The 6,396-nt window shown below is 62.2% G+C and overlaps 1 long non-coding RNA gene across 2 annotated transcripts; it reads right to left on the bottom strand.

Moving 5' to 3' along the window:
• Positions 1 to 580: 580 nt before the first annotated feature.
• LOC135324385 (uncharacterized) lies at positions 581 to 5,699 on the bottom strand. Of its 2 annotated transcripts, none has more exons than XR_010385725.1 (3): positions 5,560 to 5,699; positions 1,942 to 2,069; positions 581 to 1,531 (listed from the first exon to the last, which is right to left on the bottom strand). It is a non-coding gene; the product is annotated as an uncharacterized LOC135324385 (long non-coding RNA). The 2 variants fall into 2 exon arrangements; XR_010385726.1 differs by lacking the exon at positions 5,560 to 5,699 and adding an exon at positions 3,514 to 3,644.
• Positions 5,700 to 6,396: the final 697 nt, after the last annotated feature.

The raw sequence follows: 6,396 nt of genomic DNA, 5'->3' as shown, positions 1-6,396 counted from the left end.
CCCGAAGGGCCGTGCTCCGTGGCAGCTCCGCTGCCCAGCTCCTGCCCCAGCGCCAGCTCCCCCCAACTGCAGCCCCAGCCCCCAAATGTGGGCCTGCCCTTGCCATCAGCCCCACCTGGGGCCTGTCCTGCCACCCAGCTCCCCCTGGCATTCATCCCAGCCCCAGGGCCCGCAGCTGTGGGCCTGCAGGAACTGGGCAGGGGGCCTGGCCATCAGACCCTTCAGGGACAGCTGGGGCTGCCAGGGCAGCAGAGGCACCCCCACTCTCCTGACAGCAGCTTGCTGAGAGCTGAAGGGAGAGCCCTGCCTGGGGTGTAGAGTGCGGAAAGGGGAGTATGCGGAGCACAAGAGAACAAATCGAGAGCTCTGGGTGCAACACAAGTCAAGAAAAAAAAAAAAAAAAAAAAAAGAACAACGATAGAGCAAACAGAGTGACTCGGGGGGCACCAAAAGGAGGGCCCTGGGGCACACCCAGAAGCACCCAGAAAACTCCAGGACAGGAGAAAAAGCTAAACAGAGACCTCTGCGGCGTGCCGCAAAACACACACGGGGCCACGGGGCGCACCGAAAGGCACGCAGAGGGCTCGGGGGCAACCCAGAATGTGAACTGAGGGGTCCTGAGGGCATCAGAGGGCAAGTGCAGGGCTCTGGGGCAGACCAAAATACAGAGGAAGGGCCTTGGCGCACACCAGAGGGGTCACCAGGCACGCCGCAGGGCTCAACGCGGCTGACAGGATGGCGCCTGCAGGCTGCCCCAGGCACACGAGCGACACTGCGGAGTGCCAAAAGCAAATCCGGGAGCGGTTCGGGGACCTCACGCAGCCCTGGAGGGGCTCTGGCAGCCCTCGCGATGAGGGGAAACACCCCCAAGAGCCCCGAGGGTCCAGGCAACGCAAGGGAAATTCCCCGCAGCTCTGGGAACAGCACCGGGCTCCCTGGCAAGTGCAGGCACTCCCAAGTACATGGGACTCGGGGACCAGCTCCCAGCCCCGGACACAATGCATAACCTCCTGCCTCAGGCATCGTGTTCAGGCAAACCGCCCTGGAGCTCGGCACCAGCGTGCCTCCCCTTACCTACGATATCCAAAGAGTCACCGCCGCACCAGCGTCTGTCCGTACGTCCGTCCGTCGGGGAAGGGTCAGCTCCTGCCCCTGCCCTCGACATGGCAGGTGTCCGAGTAGCCTCCCCCCAGTGCTTTTTCCTTCAGGGCTAGGATTCAGCTCGGAGAGCTGAGAGGAAAATGCCTGATCCCGCCTGCCTGCACTTCTGCCCCAACCCAGGCCAGAGCCCCTCAGGTTACTTAGTCCTCAGCGCTGCCTCGGGGAGGCCGAAATAACTGCTAACGGTCATTAGCCATACTTACCCTAGTTACCCGTGCCAGAACGCCTCCTCCTGTAGCAGTTCCTGGTGATATCGAGGGGCCGCTGCATTCTGGCTTCCTTGTTTCATCCCGTCCCTTCGGTATTAACCGCAAGCAAACGCTCGTCCGTCTCTTCTCCTCGTCAGCATTTGCTGTCCTTGGTTCCATCTCTGTAAGGAAGCGATAAACTCGCGTTTTACTTCCAGTGAAACGCTTAGGTTTATGCATGATCTTTTTCTCTTTACCCTGTTTTCTTTTTCCCCCTTTTTTTTCTTTTTTTCTTCTTCTTTTCCTTAAGGGAAAGGTCTTAATACGGCACTTTGCACCATACGTTGCAGGGTAAACGGTCTGGAAACGTTACACACAGCAATTAGGGCTAGGTTATTAGGCAGGCGGGCACGTCGCCTAATACCTTCCTAACGCCATCTTCCACGAAACCTTATTTTTATTCCGCTTCAGTGTTATTGTTACTGTTCGCAAACCCTCGTATGCATGCGCTTAACCGACAACTCTCTCGGTCTTTAACTACGTGGAGGAACGACAGCCCTCGATTTGCCTGTCTCCCTTTCAGACCTATTACCTTTTTGAGACTGCTCCTAGCTTCCTCTTACTCTTGCATGCTGGCCTCACAGGCGACGACCAAAATGAACCACCGGATCCCCAGGTCTTGCTGCTTCTCTTCGAGATGTCCCCCTTCGGTGGGCTACCCTGCCAAACAAACCAAAAAGACTGCCGAGGCCGCGAGGGTACCAGATTTTCAGACCGCTTCTCCGAGGCTTTCGGGGTGACTGACGTCACCGCTTCGCTTCACGTTACTCACAGCTACCTTCGTCTATTACTTAGGGCTAAACCTGTTTCTGTTTGCAGAGGGGCTTGTTGCTTCTTTAAACTTGACATATAGTCCATAACCTGCTCTGCATGCTCCCTAGTCCCTTCTGCTTTTGCAACACTTGTGGTAATTCAAGGCGGTAATTAAGAGTCCCCATTGCCCCATAGGCTGGAGCGAGACATTGCTGCTGCTCTGAGGAGGTGCCTAAAAGCCACGCTGTTTTCGCTAGCATCACTGGGGCTTCTCAGAGCCCATCGGTGTTCTCTTTGGCTCTTCCCGAGCCTTTTAGGTTTTTTAGGCTATTCCTTAGCCCTCCATTTTAGGGCAGTGTTCTCCTTAAGCACTGCGCACAGCACGATTATCCCAGATCAGCCACATCATGCACACACAGAGGCTTCTGAGAGGCGGCTCAGAAGAAAAGAGAGAAAAGTCTCTTTGTCATCCGCACATTCACCCGTCAACACTCTTCACCAGGAAGTGCTGTAAGTTCCTGTTTCTCTAAAGCGGGACTGAGTCGAGGCGGAGACGCAGATCGCACCCCATCTTTGTTAGAACGCCTCACTGCTGTGGGCACTGGGTCTGGCAGCAGTTTGAGGAATGTTTGGGGCCTTGCACAGAGTGCAGGGGAAGGTCTGGAGTCAGTGACAACATTGCGGCAGGGCTCGGAGGCGTTTTGGGGCCTGTGGGGGTGTTGGGGCAGGATTTGTGGGTGGTTTAGTGGGTGGTTTAATGGCTCTGGGGGGGCTGGTTGCAGGAAGGGTGGGACTCTGCGGGGCCCTCAGGGCAGGGGTGCCATCCCAGATGCGTAGTGAGCACACAGGGGTGCCCTACGTGGCTCTCAGCTCGGCGGGAGCAGCCACCGGTCTCCCACCCCACCAGACAGGGGAGCGGGGCGGGGGGGGGGAGGAGAGGAGGTGGAGGGATCTATGAGCTCGCAGAGAACGCCAGAGGAGGCAGCAGGGAACTCCCCAAGGACCCCGCGTCCCAGACGAGAGGAGGCATCAGGCTGCCGTGCCGCTGCTAGAGACATCCAGACCCCCGCGCAGACACCCCCCACACACTCCTCCAGGCTGCGTCCGCAGGGGCGAGCGCACGCCCCGGCCCGCGCTGGGGAGGAACCGGGGCCCTACAGGCGACACACGCAAAAGGGAGAGTCAGAGCCGCGCTCCGGCAGACCCGGCGCCGCGCAGACCCGGCGCGGCGCGGCGCGGCCCCCGGCCCGACTCCCCCCCCCCCGCCCCGCCGCCTCCACGCAGCGACGGCCCCGGCTGGCAGGACACAGCCCGACACCCGCGGCCACCCGAAGGCGCACGCTCGCCTCACCTCGCCTCACCGCGGCCCCCACATGCTCGACTCCAGCCCGCCTCTGCCCTCGCCCGCCGCCGTCCAGCGAAAACACCCGCCCTGCTCGCCGCCATCTTGCCCGCCGCCGCACCGCGCGTGCGCCGGCCGCCCAGGGCTCGCGCCGCCGCACCGCGCGTGCGCCGGCCGCCCAGGGCTCGCGCCGCCGCACCGCGCGTGCGCCGGCCGCCCAGGGCTCGCGCCGCCGCACCGCGCGTGCGCCGGCCGCCCAGGGCTCGCGCCGCCGCACCGCGCGTGCGCCGGCCGCCCAGGGCTCGCGCCGCCGCACCGCGCGTGCGCCGGCCGCCCAGGGCTCGCGCCGCCGCACCGCGCGTGCGCCGGCCGCCCAGGGCTCGCGCCGCCGCACCGCGCGTGCGCCGGCCGCCCAGGGCTCGCGCCGCCGCACCGCGCGTGCGCCGGCCCAGGACCGCGCGAGAGGGGCGGGGGGAGCGCGAGGGGCGGGGGGAGCGCGAGGGGCGGGGGAGCGCGAGGGGCGGGGGGAGCGCGAGGGGCGGGGGGAGCGCGAGGGGCGGGGGGAGCGGAGCGCGAGGGGCGGGGGGAGCGGAGCGCGAGGGGCGGGGGGAGCGCGAGGGGCGGGGGGAGCGCGAGGGGCGGGGGGAGCGGAGCGCGAGGGGCGGGGGGAGCGGAGCGCGAGGGGCGGGGGGAGCGCGAGGGGCGGGGGGAGCGCAGCGCGAGGGGCGGGGGGAGCGCAGCGCGAGGGGCGGGGGGAGCGCAGCGCGAGGCAGCCCAGACCCGCAATGGCCCCACCCTCGCGTGGTCGCAGCGCCGCGCTGCAGCCGGCCGGCTCCCGCGCGCCAACCGCAGCCCGCCGCGCCACCCCGGCGCTCAGGCCGAGCAGCGAGCGCCCCGAGGCTGCTCTGCCCGCGCCCGAGAGAGCGGCGGGCTTCAGCGAGCGGGCGCTGGGGCTGCCCCGGGGAGAGAGCGCCGCGGAGCAGCTCCGAGACGGCACTGCCCGTCCCCGCGCCCCCAGGAAGCACCGAGAAGGAAAAGCCCTCTCGGGAAAAGCGCTCCCGGTCCGTGAGCACCGGGCAGGGGGCACGAGCGCGGCCCCTGCGCTTACCCGTCCCCGAGAGAGCGCAGAATAGCGGCCAACGCGGCGACCGGCAGCGCGCACGTGTGCGCCGGCTGCCCGCAACGGTCTCCGTACGCAGCGGTGGCCGCCGGCGGCTGCAGTGCTGCCTTGTCGACACGCGAGGGCAGCCGTGAGCGCGCCGGAACGCAATGCGCATGCGCGCCCCCCCTCCCGCGTGCAGTGCCGCCTTTCAGACACGCGAGGGCAGCAAGGAGCAGGGCGCAGCGCTTTCCTGCCCCCCTCGCAAAATACTCGCTAGACAAAAGTGGCTTGGGCTCCTCCCGAACGCTTACCTGGCTTCATTACTACAGCTATTAGGAACCGAAGTGCATAGCCTTCTAGCAAAGGGAACGACCGTCTTTTCAAAACTTCCCGCGACTCCCCAGAATTGTCACTGCCTTGCATCAGCAGCCAGCTTCTTCCAACCCAGCCGCAAGAAACATTTTGCCTTCCCGGCAGAACTTTCTGCTCCCCGGGGGGTCCAAAGGAAACCCGTCACTCACTACTGTCTGTCAAAACGTACCGGAAGCCCTCAAATACAGGACAAGACGCCTTCTCTAAGGAAGCTGACTACTAGGTCTGCTTCACGGCAGCTTCTCCCCAGTATCAGGGTCCACTCAATAAACAAAATAGGACGAGAAATGTCTTAATCTGCTCCAAGTGCTTTCGTATAAGAGAACAACATCAAAACGAGGTATTATTGCATTTAGCCTCCACTACACGTGCTACCCCAGCGCCACGGACTTGCTTTAAAGCATCAGTGACGTACGCGGTCTGGCAGTAATTAATATTCACAGAATGAATACGCACTCGATCGAGTACGGGTGTTCATAAAAAGCTTTGCCAGTGCGTCGCTAGGTAACAAACCTAGACAAGCAGCTATTTGCCCTGATCCTTCGGCTTACATTTCTTCTGCCGGATGTAGTCAAACGTACCTGCATGCAGTGGCCTTGCGAGGCAGTGACACGGTGTCCGTGGGGTGGCTGTTCCAGGGTCTCTCGGGCTGTTCCAGGGTCCTCGGACAGCAACGGTGCTGGTCGACTTTCCCTTGCGCTGCACAGCAGGACAGCTCCGCACCGTGCCCTCCCAGCACCGCCACTCCTCCCAGCAGCTGCCTAACCGGCCCCAATCCTGAGCAAAGCTACGACCCCCAGGAGCCCGCAGCACCCCTCCTACTCTTCCCGCCCTCCCCATTTCCAAGAGGGACAGCCACAGCCCCCGGGGACAACCCTGCCTGGTCACGCTGCTGTCCGAAAAGCGGATTCGTTGCCCGCTGTGCACTAAGCCAATAATGACACGCTCAGGAGAGACATTTGCTTATTTATTTCAGTTGTGCAAGCCTGGCTGCTCGGTGTTTTCCCCACAAATCAAGCGCAACTTCCCCCCCCCGCCCCGGCTTTCCAAGTAGCATTTATACAAGTTGCAAGGTTTGCAACTTTTCCTCTTACACCGGTTGGTTAGTGATTTACATACAATTCTAATATTGCTTACACACCATTTTAAAACTACGCATGCTCAGGGGAGGGGTCTTCACCCGGGCACAGGTCTTTCTGACCTATGGGCGTGATTTTCTTGTATTATAATGAGGACAGTTCAGTTCGGGGATACCTCGAATTCCTTTGCTAAATCGGCAACGTCTACATAGAAAACAAAACATTTTGATTTACTATTTCTTTAAGGCTTTAGCACTTCTAGCATGGCCTTGATTAAAGAATTATTTCCTCCCAGGAAATGGGGGGGGGGGGGGGGTTCTCCTCATCTGCCTAGTTTAA

Source organism: Dromaius novaehollandiae, chromosome W (assembly GCF_036370855.1).
Source record: "Dromaius novaehollandiae isolate bDroNov1 chromosome W, bDroNov1.hap1, whole genome shotgun sequence".
Classification (NCBI taxonomy): Eukaryota; Metazoa; Chordata; class Aves; order Casuariiformes; family Dromaiidae; genus Dromaius; species Dromaius novaehollandiae.
Note: the sequence above shows the minus strand (reverse complement) of the source record. Positions and strands in the feature narration are given on the sequence as shown.